The sequence below is a fragment of the Eleutherodactylus coqui genome, chromosome 4, assembly GCF_035609145.1.
Source record: "Eleutherodactylus coqui strain aEleCoq1 chromosome 4, aEleCoq1.hap1, whole genome shotgun sequence".
Classification (NCBI taxonomy): Eukaryota; Metazoa; Chordata; class Amphibia; order Anura; family Eleutherodactylidae; genus Eleutherodactylus; species Eleutherodactylus coqui.
The window spans coordinates 287,669,248-287,685,496 of record NC_089840.1 but is presented as its reverse complement, the minus strand read 5'-3'; the positions used below and the strand labels follow the sequence as shown (position 1 = coordinate 287,685,496).

Below are 16,249 nucleotides of genomic sequence, written 5' to 3'. Positions count from 1 at the left end.
CAGGCTTACGGCCTGGATCTTGAACAGGGGCAGGCCAAAGGAAGGGCCGCTTCTAAAGATGCGATCGCCCGGTGGCTCAGGAGAGCTGTCCAGGAGGCTTACAAGGCCAAGGGCATCCCTCCTCCAGAAGGATTGAAGGCCCACTCGACGAGAGCGGTGGCATCCTCTTGGGCAGAAAGAGCGCACGCGTCAATCGAGCAGATTTATAACGCAGCCACGTGGACTTCTGGCCATACTTTTATTAAACACAACAGGCTGGACTTTAAATGTAGTCAGGACGCAATCTTCGGTAGGAGGGTGCTCCAAGCAGTAATCCCTCCCTAAAAAAGCCCATGCCAGTTATTTGGTATTCCTCCAGATGTATGCTGTCATGATGTCGAAGGGGAAACGGGAATTTTTCTTACCGATAATTCCCTTTCTTGAAGGCATCAAGACAGCATACGGGCTTCCCCCCCCCCCCCTACCGACACGGTTACCCTTGTTTTGTCTAACACATGAGGTAATGTGTATGCTTATGTTTCTTTGTCTGGGGTGTGTGATGACAATAAAAACACACCTTCTGGTTAAGTATTCTGTCACTGTGGTTATTTGGAACGCACTGGTGTTTGGTGGAGGGGAGGTTTCTTTTATGCTCTGCCTTTTCCTGTCCCATCAGGTCAGCAGGTGAGCAACCTCCAGATGTATGCTGTCATGATGCCTTCAAGAAAGGGAATTATCGGTAAGAAAAATTCCCGTTTTCCTCTTTTATTAGGTCTGTTTCTTTCTCCTTCAAGCCTTGTGTTCCAATCATGTGTATCATCCCACCAAGTTCCCGTGATCCCTATGACATCATATTTCTCTTCCTGTGTTAAGGCCCATTTAGACACAACGATTTTCGCTAAAAAGCCATCTTTTGAGCGATAATCGCTGTATCTAAATGCGCGGCCATCCTGCACTTTTCGTTCATCACTGACTCTTAGCTTGAGTCTTATCAGCACTGCACGCTGAGTTCTCAATGGGATACCACTGATAGTATTCTTTCAGTTAGTATCACACTGAGGTCTCAGCGGGATACCACTTACAGCTTCCAGAACAAAGCAGTTCTTCGCATATAACAGTGCTCCTGCTGCTTTCGGAGCTATCAGCAGTATCAAAGTCTCCACCTTAATTATACACTAATAAACTCTTAAGTAGCTAATTAGCTACTTAGAGCTTATGCAAAGAGATCACTCAAATGGCTATTTTAGTGACAGCTTTGAGCTAACATCGTTTCGTGTAAATGGGCCCTTAGAAGCTTTATTTATCCTTGTTTGTTTCCCATGCTCTGTGCATTTGTGTAAAATCAGTTTAGTTTGTGATCGGTGTCTCTTACTCCTCTACTTTCCTTCTGATTTTTTTTGTTTTTGTTTTTTCTTTCCACTTGTAATAGCGAGGCTCTCAAATGTGTTAATTGACTCTATATTTTTACCTGGCCTTCCATTTTCCTTCCCATAGTGTTCTAGTTTAAAGTTCTCCTGATGAGTGTAGCAGAGTGCCTGCCAAATAAATGCTTTCCTGTCATTGTAAGGTGCAACCAGTCTCTAGCAAGCAGTACATTATATAGGTAATTCACTCCATGCTCTAGAAATCCAAATCTTTGCTGATGGCGCCATCAACACAGCCAGTTGTTCACCTCTTGAATCCTGTTCCATCTCCTTATTCCATGGCCATCTTTTCCTTCAACATTTTAAAGATTTTCTTCTGCTCTGTCCTGGAACTACTCCTCTTCTTAAATGAGTTTCAGTGCAGCTTTTCTCTCCTGAAGAATTTGAACTTTTTCCTCCAATAAAAATACAAGCTTGTATTTCTGGCAGGTGAAGTTTGGCTTCTCCTCTGGTAGATCTGTAAACATATAGCATATGTTGCAGCTCCACCATATGGCTACTCATGCCTTCCATGTTGTCAGTTGATGTTCACTAGAGATGAGCGAGCACCAAAATGTTCGGGTGCTCGTTACTCGAACCTAGCTTTTTGTAATCCTCGAGAGCTCGTTTCGAGTAACGAACCCCATTGAAGTCAATGGGAGACTTGAGCATTGTGACAGATGCAGTAGAGGATTTCTTCAATTCCCTACCGCAGCTGTCACACATGACAGCTGCGATAGAGGATCCTGCTGCTGGCACCCCGTCCTTGGTTTTCAGCGAAGGGCTTTAAACATAAGCCCTTCCCTGAAAAACAATAATTTTCATGTCCCCGCGGGAATGAAGAATACATCTGCCGTGAGGAAAAAGAATTCCCTGCTGCACCTGCCACATCTGTGACAGATGCAGCAAAGGAATTCTTCATCCCTGCGGGGAATAAAGAATTCCCTACCACAGCTGTCACAGATGACAGCTGTGGTAGGGGACCCAGCTGCTGGCATCCTGAAATTGTTTTACATGGAAGGGCTTTAAATATAAGCCCTTCCCTGAAAAACAAGAAGAAATGGTGAATTGGAATGCATCGCACATTGTCGCGATGTGAAGTGTCCCACTGAAAACAAAAGTGAACACTTGCCAATCCTGCTTTGCACATTGTCCAATAAAAAAGTTCTTCACAACTATAACCATGACCTCCAATTTCTACCAAGTTTAGACTGTTGCTTCTATTCATCAGCCTTTCTAGTCCATTCTATATGTGACTGAGGCCTGTGTCTTCCACATTTGCTGTCAGTACTGATGGGAGAAAAGTATCTTCCCAATTATGGGACTAAGAAACCATTAATTCCTATTCGACTTCCATTACATTGCTGTGTGCAAACAGAACAAGGATACATATAGAAAGATGATAGAATCCATAACCTGGAGACATATATATATCTAGATAACAGAATGCAGATCATGGACACATACACATTGGTAAAACAATCCAAATCAGGGAAACCTACCCAAACAATGCAGAAAGCATCAAGACAGTTCAACATGCCTCCAATAACAGGGCCTCGAATGTTACATGAGCGGCTTTGTATGTATCCTTATAAAGTGCAAATTGTCCAACAGTTGAAGCCAGATGACAAGCCGCGAGACCGGAATTGGCTACCAAAATGGTTAATCATATCAACACCAGCAGTCACTTCCTTAGAAACATCCTCCTCTCAGACGAGGCCACATTTCATCTGTCAGATTATGTCAATCAGCATAATGTGCAGATATGGAGAACCGAAAACCCCCATGTCTACAGAGAACATGTCCAAGAAGGCCCGAACATCAATGATTGATTAATGAAGAACAGGATTTTCAGTCCATGTGTTTTTCAGTGAACATACAGTAACCGGCCCCATCTAAATCAACATATATTCCCGGCATGAAAGTAGTTGATACCAGAAAACACTAGCTGACACGTAAAGATGAATGAATCTCCTGCCATCATACTTTATAACATCCTTCACAAAGCCTGGGTGCCTGTCCCAGGTAGATTATCTTGCTCAAGCTAAATACATTTATAATGTATAGTCATATAGAAAAATATTAGTTTCTCTTTTTCCCAAAAGTATTCATATAAAATATCATATAAAGCCGGATTTCAGTCACACTCCGTGTACAGAACATACAGAACTGCGCATTTCTTGCAAGAAACACTTTGTACATCCAGTAGTCCAGTAATGAGCTCCCTGCAGAGGATCCTTATACAGAGCTACCATCAGATGTTTACCTGTCAGGTGTCAACACTTCAGGCTAGTGGAGGTGCAGTAATGGTGTGGGGAAGGTATTTTGGCATCCTGGGACCTCTGATATCTGTGAATGGATGCCACAGTGAGTTACTGCTGTTCTGAGGGAGAAAAGAGCTCCAACATGCAAGCAGATGGGTGTCTCTAATAAGTGACCACTAGATAGACAGTTGGGTGAACTAAAACAAGTGTCGAAACAAAAGTCGAGATGTTAGAGATGGGGTTACCACTGGGGGCCCTGTTGCTGCGAGCTGCTCGTCCGGGTGCTGCAAGGGCCCGGGCTGGTGTCTCTCTCCGGGGTTCCCTCACTCTGGTGGTTGGTCGTTGCGGGCGTGCTTGTCCGCTGGTCGGCAGCACAGCGCTCGGGTCAGTACGCACCGCCAGGGGGAGGTGGTTTTATGATTTTTCCCCCGGTTACCATGTGACTTCTCCCCACCCTCTGGGCAGGGAGTTCTGCATACAAGCCTGGCTGGCCCAGACTCTCATTGCCAGTGTTTGCTTTAGACTCGCTCTGTCTACACCTGCGTTTATTGACCTGATTTTCTCGTGTTTGACTTCGGAATTCTCTTGACTCTGCCTCCTGTTTGCCTTTTGTACTTCGCACGTGTCCCCCGGTTTTAACCCTGCCTACTTCTCGATGACACTCTGGTTTTCTCCGTTTTTTTTCCAGTTTCTCAACGCTTCCTGACAGTTTCCCTGTCCCTCCTTCTGTGGGATCCCTGCACTAATTCAGCGTAGGGACGTCGCCCAGTTGCCGCCCTGGGGCCTAGCCCAGGGGGGACAAGTAGGTAGGGACACGGGAGAGGGCTGGTGTAGAGACCCCCTGTCCATCTGTCCCTGCCAGCCGTAACAGAAACACTGGACATATTGCTGCTGGATACTTGTTTCGGCCTCCACGTCTGAGCCCTGACAGGGAGGCTGCTGCGGCTCTAGCCAACCAAGTTCAAGACCTGTCCACTTGGCTCCACTTACAGGAGCAGTCTGCCACCAGTGCCTCGGCTGCAACAGCTGCAGTCCCAGGATCGGTAGTCGAGCCTAAGGTCCCTCTGCCTGGCATTTTCTGGGGACCGCAGGTTCGTTTTTTCCTTTCGGTAAGCTCGTCGGATTCAGAATACCAGAGCGTGGACATACCCTGTTTCTCCGAAAATAAGACGCGTCTTATATTAATTTTTGCTCCCACATATGCGCTATGTCTTATTTTCAGGGGGTGTCTTATTTTTCAATGAAGAAGAATTCCCATTTATTGTTTAACAAAAAAAATTAACATTTATTACCGTATATACTGCACAAAACCGTAGTTGTCACCACAAACCAATATAGCTAGACAAACTGTGAAAACAAAGCAAAAATTACTCAATGACAGTCATGTCATCATCTTCTGGCACAGAAAATTTGCCTGACTCACAGGGCCACAAAAAATAAAAGCTGTAAAGTACCTGGCTCCCACACACTGTCTGGAGACTGTAATGCTCACCCCCTAAGGCTGGAAATACACTCTGTGAGAACCCAGCCTTAAGAATCACACATATGGTTGCCTGACTCACACACAGAGCCATAAAAAAAATAAGGGCTGTAATTTAAGTAACGTACCTGTCTGCAGACAGAAGTTCCTCTTGTAAGCACGGATGGTATTGCAGCTTCCGGCCACCAGGGGGGCTCATCACAGCAGACGTGTACAGCAGCAACAGAACGACAGTATGGAGTTTTCCAGCCAGCAAGGGGAGCTCACAACAGCACACTCGTACAGCACAGGAGGAGGTAGGAGACAACGGGGATGGCAGCAGGGGACAGGCCTCTCGACTTGCCTGCACACTTTTAGTATGCCTTATTATCGGGGTGTGCCTTATATTTGCGATTTCTGCAAATTTCTTAATGGGTCTTACTTTCGGGGGTGCCTTATTTTCAGGGAACCACGGTATTTATTTCATGTTTGAGGGGTGACCCTCAAAACTGGATATTCTCGCTACCACACGACTCATGGCTCCCCCCCCCCCCATCTGTAGATGCCTTTTTTACGGCCCTTGGGCAGATTTATAACAAGCCAGATAGGGCAGGGTACACCGTAAGTTATTGAGGCTTCGGCAGGGTAGACTTCCCGCGGAAAAATTCTGCTCCCAGTTTCGGCAGTTTTGTGTGGAGTCAAAATGGAATGACCGTGCTGTGAAAGATTTATTTCTAAGTGGGTTGTCCGAGTCCGTTAAAGATTTGTCGCTGTCGCACCTGGAACTCGAGATGTTAGAGCAGGCTATGACTATCGCAGTAAAGGGCTGACCATCGTCTTAGAGCCCGACATAAGACTCGGACCGAACTACCCGTGACCGTGTCCGAGAGTTCGGCCACAACCTCAGCTACCAATGTAGTTGAGTCTATGGAGGTGAGCTCTATGTCCCCAAAGGAATGCAAGGAATTCCGCCTCAAGAACCCATTATGCCTTTATTGCAGAGGTCCAGGTCATCGGGTCGCCAATTGCTTCAAGAAACAGCCGTTGGAAAACCTCCGCTCCTAGGCAATATCCGGAGGGGGTCCAGGTGCATTCCACTGAGTGTACTGTGCGGGGGTTACCTACATATATAGTTTTTTTCGAAACAACTTTCGGAGACGTTACCTCCGCACTGTGAATGGGATTGCAAAATCGATCTCCTTCCCCAAGCGGGGAATATATAATGTAACAGTCCCAGAACGCGAGGCGATGAAGGAGTATATTACTGAGCGTCTTGCCAAGGGGTATATACGTCCTTCCGAATCACCTGCAGGGGCAGGGTTATTTTTCATGGAAAAGAAGTATGGTGGCCTCCGGACATGTGTTTTGATTATAGAGCTTTGAACAAGATAACCGTCAAAAATCAGTACTCGTTGCACCCGATGCCTGACCTTCTCAACCAGGTTATAGGAGCCCGTTGGTTCTCCAAGCTGGATCTTCTGGGAGCCTATAATCTCATTCGTATCAGAGAGGACGAATGAAAACAGCGTTTAATACTCCGTTGGGGCATTTTGAATGTCTAGTCATGCCATTTGGGTTATGTAACGCGCCAGCTATCTTTTAGGGGTTTATGAATACCATTTTCCATGACATTCTAGGCATGTTCATGGTTGTATATTTGGATGACATTCTAGTTTTCTCTCCTGATTGGGAGAGCCATGTTAAGCATTTCCAAGCAGTTCTTTCCTGCCTTCGAACCCACCCTTTGTATGCTAAGCTGGATAAATGCCTTTTCGGGGTACAGGAGATTGCTTTCCTTGGATATATTATTTCTCTGTCAGCCATCCGGATGGACTCGGACAAGGTCAAGATCATCACCGAATGGGTGCAACCCACCAACCTATAGGCGTTGAAACGCTTTTTGGGGTTCGCAAACTTTTATCGGAAATTTATTAAGAACTTTTCAGTGGTGGCCAAACCCTTGACTAAAAAGGGGCTAGGGTTGATTTCTGGCTGCAGGAGGCTGTGAAGGCCTTTACACTTCTCAAGAGGGCCTTCTCTACAGCACCGGTTTTGGCTCAGCCAGATCTAGATCGCCCGTTCATCATTGAAGTGGATGCCTCTGAGCACTGTGTGGGGGCAGTCCTCTCACAGGAATCTCCTGGCCGACCTCGTCTCCAACCCTGTGCGTTCTTTTCCAGAAACTTTAATTAGGCAGAACGTAATCATGATATTGGCAACAGGGAATTATTGGCCATAAACTGAGCATTTGATAAATGGAGACATTTTTTTAGAGGGCGCTCAACATACTATTATGGTCCTCACAGACCATAAGGATTTGGTGTTTCTGAGGGGCGTGGCCAGCAGGCAAAATGGACGGTCGCATGTGAGCCAAAATCCCACCCAAGACACCCCTAAATACTGTTAAAATCCTTTGAAAAGCTTACTAAACAGCGGAAACACTGCACTGAACTGCCGAGGAGCTCTCTGCTGACTCCGGTAATGAGTGGCGGCGGAAGGTGTGGAATTCAGCCCTGAGGAGCGCCCTGATCTGAAGCCCGGTGAGGCCTGAGCTGAGCGGCTCTGTGGTCTGGCCTTAGCGACGGAGAGGTGGGCCCACACAAGCTTTCCCCTCGGTGCTCACCCGAAAGAAAGAGGAGTGAGGTGAGTGGGAGACTGGGTACGACTGCGGCAGTGGAGCAGAGAGATCTGGAAGGAGGCGGGAATCCGAGAGACCCCTAAAGATTGAGGCGGTCTTACGACGGGCGGGAAGCGGAGGTGGAATCTCTCCCCTGCAGGTACATGTGTGGTTGGAGCAGTGTGGCCAGAGGTGACCACCATTAATGTGTGCGGACCCAAAACACGTGGCACCGACATTACACAGAGCACAGGGGGGAAGGTGCAGATAGAGAAGTACTCATAAAGACTGAGAGCTTCTGCACCCATATGAACACCTGTCCAAGATTTACAGAAACCAAAGGCAGGCTGTGCGCAGAATTAAACCATTTTCTGGCACAACATAGGTGTAATCCATACAGTGCAAATAGAGATAGCTGCCATTAACGAGAAGCAGACCGCTGGGAGCCGCCATTACGCTCAAAGTGACGCCATAGGTTGGAGGAAGCAAAGAACAGTGTAGTCTACAGCAACTATAGATCTCCGTGCATATATTATAATACCTTGCTGGACACTGCAGGTCCTTCTATACGTCAAGAGACTTCTTTGTTTTTCTGCTTCTACCCAGATATATTTTCAATATTAACACAGAGTGTATATCCTCATAAATACAGATACCAGGCAATAAATACCTACAAATATGAGTACACACGCAGAAAACACTCCTGCAATTGACAAACTAAAGGACTTTGCCCGAGCTGACAGCTCTGAAACACCACCTAAAATGGCTAAATCTACACCTGTTAAAGCTAAAAACGCTGACGCAGAACAAGAATCTGAAGCAACACTGCGTCAGGTGCTAGAGGCCATCAATACCTGCAAAACATCCGACGGGGAAAATTGAGGAAATTAAAATAGACGTTAATTTACTCCGCCAAGATTTACAAAATGTCAGAGGACGTCTACATGAGATGGAGGGAAGGATCTCTGCAGTCGAGGACAAAATACAGCCGCTTCCAGCTAAAATACAAATGGCAGTTAAAAAACCCGACTTGTCACCCCAAAACAGATGACCTAGAAAACCACCTTGGCCTGCCGGAGAAGGCGGAAGGTACATCACCAGAAATCTTTTTACAACAATGGCTAAAATCGAAACTAAGGAACGATGTGTTTACACCTGTGTTTGCAGTCGAAAGAGCGCACAGAGTGGCAACAAAACCACCTGTACCTGGTGAGCCCCCGAGACCATTATTGGCACGACTCCTTAACTGCCGGGACAGAGATATCACGCTGCGGCAGGCAAGGCTGAAAAGTCCTATTACATATAACCACGCAGTGCTGTCAATATTCCCCGACTTCTCGGCAGAGCTGCAGAAACAAAGGGCTACATTTATCGATAGTAACAAGAAATTTAAACGAGGGATCCCATATTCTTTGGCGTACCCGGCGAGGCTGCGAATAGTTTCGGACAGAAAGGCAATCTTCTTGCACTCACCAGAGGAGGCAGAAGACTGGTGACGCATGCATCCAGCATAAATAGATGAGCAACTAACAAAACAAGATCTTCAATATTATATCCACATAAGGCAGAGTAAAGGAAATCTAAATTGCAGACGATATTTTGTTTATATGCCAGATATTGATTTATAGTGGAGGAAAATAAGGAGAAACTGGCTATTTTGAAATTTACGTTGTTTTGGAGGTTGGGGGGGCTAAGGGTCAATTTAAATAGGCTACATAAACCGATATTATGTATAGAAAAAATGATAGCCCTGATAGTTAGGGGGTAGAGATGAGCAAGTAGTGCCTTAGCCGAGTATCTCCCCGCTCGTCTCTAAAGATTCGGGGGCCGCCGCGGGTGACAGGTGAGTTGCAGCGGGGGGAAGAGAGGGAGAGAGAGATCTCCCTGTTGCTCCCCGGCGTCCCGCGAATCTTTAGAGACGAGCGGGGAGATACTCAGCTAAGGCACTACTCGCTCGAGGAATGTGCCTTAGTGAGTATACTCACTCATCTCTATCAGGGGCACTTTGGCCGGGGCCCCCCTCCATCCGTTGAATATTAGGGTGTCTATACGAAATATTCTAACACTATAGAGAGGGAGTAAGAGAAGAAAAGTAGAATAGAATATTTGATTGGATAATTCATGGGGGTTTTCTAGGAAACCCACTAGCTGTATAAGCTGTTTTGTTGATCTAAGTTAGGATAACTGTTATGTTTTGGTATGTGTATTACTCAACTGATACTAGATATATATCACCACATCTACTTAAAAGCAAGAATATAGACATGTACTATCCTATTACACAAATGATATAAATGTCATTGAAATATGACTTGGAATGTGCGAGGATCGGGCACCCCAATTAAAAGAACAGCAGTGTTCTCCTAAATTAGACAATTTGCTCCTATTATCGACTTACAGGAGACGCATTTAATTCTAGACAAGATATTGTAGGGGCGCTTCCCTCCTGGTTCATCGTACTTTACTGTGGAACCTGATAAACACCCGTAGAGACCCGGAGGCTCAATTCATTTTTGTCTACGCTGAGATTAATGCCAAACAGTATCTTATTCTGTGCATCTATCATACCCTGCGTAACAATGTATTTGTATTACAAGCAGCAGTTATGTCCGCGCACCAATATCCATTGGCAGAGATCATATGTATGGGAGATTTTAACCAGATTATGGATCCTATAAAAGACAGGTTTAGTACACAACAGATGCCTGTGACCATTCGTGACTCCTCAATGAGGCAGATGTTTGACGGGGTAGGATGGGTTGATTTATGGCGTTTTAAACACCCAGATACCCATGAATATACATGCCATTCCCCTGGTAGAGGATCTCTCTCTCGCATAGATTACATATTTGGATCCCCGACGCTCACTATCTACTTAACTTCAATAATGCATGGCGCTAGAGCACATGTGTCAAACACAAGGCCCGCTGCCTCATTTTCTTTGGCTCGCGGCATGCCGACACCTCTCTAGCGATTACCAGCTGGGGTGCCGCAGCTCCCCGCTAGTAATCGCGCTGTTACCGCTGATCGCGGCACACACTGACGTCAGTGTGCAGCCGGGATCCTCCTCCCCTGAGTCCCCTGCTCTTCAGTTCCGCAAGAGAGGACTCGAGGAGGAAGCGTGCCGGGCGCACACACTGACGTCAGTGTGCACCTGGACTCAGTGTGAGCAGAGGGGGAGCGGTGCTGACAGCAAGGAGCAAGTAAGTATATGGGTTGGGGGGGGGGGACGGACTATTATTACTAAGAGAGGGATTAATGTTGCTTAGGGTGGGAGTTAATGGTGGCTGCTTTGGGGGGGGAGCTTAATGGTGGCTGCTTTGGGGGGGGAGGTTAATGGTGGCTGCTTTGGGGGGGGGGGAGGTTAATGGTGGCTGCTTTGGGGGGGGGTTAATGGTGGCTGCTTTGGGAGGGGGTTAATGGTGGCTGCTTTGGGAGGGGGTTAATGGTGGCTGCTTTGGGAGGGGGTTAATGGTGGCTGCTTTGGGGGGGGTTAATGGTGGCTGCTTTGGGGGGGGGTTAATGGTGGCTGCTTTGGGGGGGGTTAATGGTGGCTGCTTTGGGGGGGGGGAATGGTGGCTGCTTTGGGGGGGGGTTAATGGTGGCTGCTTTGGGGGGGGGGGGGTTAATGGTGGCTGCTTTGGGGGGGGGGGGTTAATGGTGGCTGCTTTGGGGGGGGGTTAATGGTGGCTGCTTTGGGGGGGAAGTTAATGGTGGCTGCTTTGGGGGGGGGGTTAATGGCGGCTGCTTTGGGGGGGGCGTTAATGGCGGTTGCTTTGGGGGGGGCGTTAATGGCGGTTGCTTTGGGGGGGGGCGTTAATGGTGGCTGCTTTGGGGGGGGGGCGTTAATGGTGGCTGCTTTGGGGGGGGGGCGTTAATGGTGGCTGCTTTGGGGGGGGGTTAATGGCGGCTGCTTTGGGGGGGGCGTTAATGGCGGTTGCTTTGGGGGGGGCGTTAATGGCGGTTGCTTTGGGGGGGGCGTTAATGGTGGCTGCTTTGTGGGGGGCGTTAATGGCGGCTGCTTTGGGGGGGTTAATATTACTGTGGGGTACCCTGTTACTACTGGGGCAACTGTGAGGGTCGTTATTACTAATTGGCCCACTATGGGGGGGGGGCGCTATTGCTGTTTGGCCCACTGTGGGGGGCGCTATTGCTGTTTGGCCCACTGTGGGGGGCGCTATTGCTGTTTGGCCCACTGTGGGCGTCGCTATTGCTGTTTGGCCCACTGTGGGCGTCGCTATTGCTGTTTGGCCCACTGTGGGCGTCGCTATTGCTGTTTGGCCCACTGTGGGCGTCGCTATTGCTGGTTGGCCCACTGTGGGCGTCGCTATTGCTGGTTGGCCCACTGTGGGGGTCGCTATTGCTGGTTGGCCCACTGTGGGGGTCGCTATTGCTGGTTGGCCCACTGTGGGCGTCGCTATTGCCTGTATATTTGCGTACGCAAAAAAAGAACGTAGATGGGCTCACTGAAATAGTGCGCAAATATGTAGTGAATACATAGGTTTCCTGTGCATTCACCACATATTTGCGTGGCCCATTCACTTCAATGGCTTATTGCAGTGCGTAGTATGTAACAAAATAGGTCATGCTGTAGGAAAATATACATCATGTGAATGAACTCATTGACCTCAATGGCTTCTATTTACTGCATATTATGTACGCAAATACGCTGGTGTGAACGAGCTCTTACTATACTGTCTTACAGTTGGCCCTTTGAAGGTCACCATAAGCCTGATGTGGCCCTCGGTGAAAATGAGTTTGACACCCCTGAGCTAGATGGATATCGGATCATAGTCCGATCCTACTCACATTACAATGTCCAGGGCAATACTTTACTCATACCTGGAAACTAAACCCCTTCTGATTAAAGTTGATAGGAGCACAAGACCGCACACCAGGTCAAATAGATATGTTCCTTCAAATCCATAAGCAAGAACGTCGGGAAACATTGAAGTGTGACACCATGAAAGCCTACCTTAGAGGCTGTTTTAGGTCAACCATTTCATATATAAAAAGAACCACCTCCCAGGCTGATCTCCAACTGGAACAACAGATGACCGACGCAGAAAAGCAATATATTGCAGATCCCACAGATACTAATAAGGTGCAGTGGCTAGGGCTCAATTGTCTATACAAAACACCAATTACATATTAAAACCAAAAGAAAACTTTTTTTTACGAAGCATTATTTTTTCGAGATGGGCAATCAGTCTAGTCATCTCCTGGCCAATTTAATTAAACAAAATTGACAATCTAACTCTGTGCTTAAAATAAAGGCTGATGATGGACTGTTACTAACAGAGGCAGATTTAAAGAATATTACGCTAACCTATATACCTCCTCAAATAATAAATCAGTGACGGATAACTTAGGCTATCCTGAAGATCTAGCTTTTCCGTCTCTCTCACCAGAACAGGTAGATTTACTAGAGGCCCCAATTGAAATAGAGGAGATTCAACTAGCAATTGGAGAAATGGCATTAAATAAATCCCCTGGACCGGACGGCCTTCCCTTGGGAGTGTACCAAAAATATGTAGATCAGCTCTCCCCAATGTTACGCAACGCTTTACAATGGGGGTATCGGGAAGATACTCTACCATCTTCCTTTTATGATGCTTCAATAATAGTCTTACTAAAGCCGGGGAAAGACCCAACTGAATGCGACTCATATAGGCCAATATCACTACTTAATGTAGACTATAAAATACTGACTAAAATATTAGCCACTAGCCTGAATAAAGTAATTCTTTCTATAATTCATGAAGACCAGGTAGGTTTTATGCCCGGGAAGTCAACAACGATTAATATACGTAGAACCCAAACAATAATACAACTGGATAGAATGCATAACAAACCTTGGGCAATAGTGTCGTTAGACACTAAAAAAGCATTTGACTCAGTGGAATGGAATTTTCTAGAGGCCTGCTTGATCCGTTTTGGTTTTGGACCACAATTCTTGGGATGGATCAGGCTGTTATATAGATCACCCATGGCAAATGTGGTAGTTATTGGGATACCATCAATGAAATTCCCATTGTCCCGAGGAACGCACCAGGGATGTCCCTTATCCCCGGCCTTATTTGCAATAGCAACAGAGGCTCTGGCAATTCATCTGCGCAATACCCCTACTGTGACGGGAGTGCAATGGGGGGACAGGGAGTGTAGGATCGGACTAGATGCGAATGATATGGTCTTGTATCTCTGCAACCCCGAACACTCTTTCCCGCAAGCCCTCTCCTGTGTCCCTACCTACTTGCCCACCACTGGAGGGACGTACCTCATTAGGAGCGCCTTCTGGAAAACCCTATGGATTCTCCATGTGTCAAGAGAACAACCTGGTCGCCTGGCATCATGATCTACTGGTCCTTGCTCCAAGATCTACTGTTAAAACAAATTGCAATTTGCCACCAGTGTTAATATTTGGATGTTACTACCTGCCTTTCAATTTGTATGGACATTTTATATAGAAATGTTATATTACTTGAAATTAAAGGAGCGCTCCCAGAAAACGTTTTATTTTTCTATGTGTACAATTGACAAAGTGCATGTTAATGTATTTTATGTAGAAAAGAGCAGCCTTATTCCTAAAAAGTCTATTCTGTTCCAGTCTCCCGGCCTGCCCATGTGACTAGCCAAGTCCTACTGTGCTTGCTGCCTGGACTGAAAGCTATATTCTCTATTTAGTCCCATGGAGCCACACAATGAGTCCCATAGGAATGAATAGATGAAATGACCTCCAATCTGCAGTAGGATTTGGCTAGTCACAATGTTTAATGATAAAAAAACTTCCACAGAGTGCTCCTTACTGGTTGTATTACTAAAAAAAATATATATAAAATCTGTTTTATTCTTGGCAGATGACGGCACCAGAAGTTCAGAGGGACATCTGACATCAACAGATTTTAAATTAGATGTTCATGATATCCTACAAGATACATATGAAGAACCTGCCATTATCCAAGATATATCCTCAACACTTAAGAACAAAGATCTATCATCTGATCCTTCTAAGCAGATCCTATATTTTTATTCATCACAGCAAAATAAAATTCACAGTAGCAGTAGTGTTGAACAACAGAGATCTCACACAAGGAAGAAGCCATTTTCATGTTCAGTATGTGGAAAACGTTTTACCCGGAAATCAAGTCTTTTAAGACATAAGAGAATTCACACAGCAGAGAGGCAATATTTTTGTTCTGAATGTGGGAAAGGTTTTAACCAGGAATCTTATCTTGTAGCACATCAGAGAACTCACACAGGGAAGAAGCCATATTCATGTTCTGAATGTGGGAAAGATTTTAGCCAGAAATCATATCTTGTAGTACATCAGAGAACTCACACAGGGGAGAAGCCGTATTCATGTTCTGAATGTGGGAAAGATTTTAGCCAGAAACCTTATCTTGTAGTACATCAAAGAACTCACACAGGGGAGAAGCCATATTTATGTTCTGAATGTGGGAAATGTTTTACAGACAAATCAGTTCTTGTTAAACACAAAAAAATTCACACACAGAAGAAACCATTTTCATCTTCAGAATGTGGGAAATGTTTTTCTCAGAAATCAAATCTTGTTGACCATCAAAAAGATCACACCGGAGAGAAGGCGTATTCATGTTCTGAATGTGAGAAAGATTTTAGCCAGAAATCACATCTTGTAGTACATCAGAGAACTCACACAGGGGAGAAGCCATATTCATGTTCAAAGTGTGCGAAAGGGTTTAACCAGAAAGTACATCTTCTTAAACACCAGAGAATTCACACAGGGAAGAAGCCATATTCATGTTCTGAATGTGGGAAAGATTTTGGCCAGAAATCAAATCTTGTAGTACATCAGAGAAATCACACAGGGGAGAAGCCATATTCATGTTCAAAGTGTGCGAAAAGGTTTAGACAGAAAGCACATCTTCTTAAACACCAGAGAACTCACACAGTGGAGAGCCATATTTATGATCTGAATGTGGGAAATGTTTGACAGACAAATCTGAATTCTTTGCTCCCAAAGGGGAGAAACCATATTAATGTTCAGAATGTGGTAAAGGTTTTAACCAAAAATCATATCTTGTAGAACATCAAAAAGATCACAACTGAGAGGAGACATTTTCATGTTCAGAATGTGTAGGATATGTTTTACTCTGAAGTCAGATCTTGTTGCACATTAGAGAAATCCCACAGAGGTGAAGCCATTTTTATCTTCAGAGTGTGGGAAAGGTTTTAAGCGAAAATTACATCTTTTTACACATCAGAGAACTCACACAGGAGAGAAGCCATTTTTATGTACTCAGTGTGGAAAATGTTTTACTTGGAAATCAGACCTTGTAATCCATCAGCAAAATTCACACAACGGTGCATGTTTTGAATGCAAGAAATATTTTACCCACAGATCACCTCTTCTTAAATATTAACCACTTAGGATCTTCCTCTTTTTTTTAAAATCATTTTTATTTTTTCCTCCCCCTTTAAAGGAAATCATAACTCTTTTATTAATTCATTGATGTAGCTGTCTAAGGGCTTGTTTTTTGCAGGATGA

At 45.6% G+C, this 16,249-nt stretch overlaps 1 pseudogene; it reads left to right on the top strand.

Moving 5' to 3' along the window:
• LOC136626752 (zinc finger protein 850-like) overlaps positions 1–16,249 on the top strand; it is a 95,853-nt pseudogene that overhangs the window by 59,106 nt on the left and 20,498 nt on the right.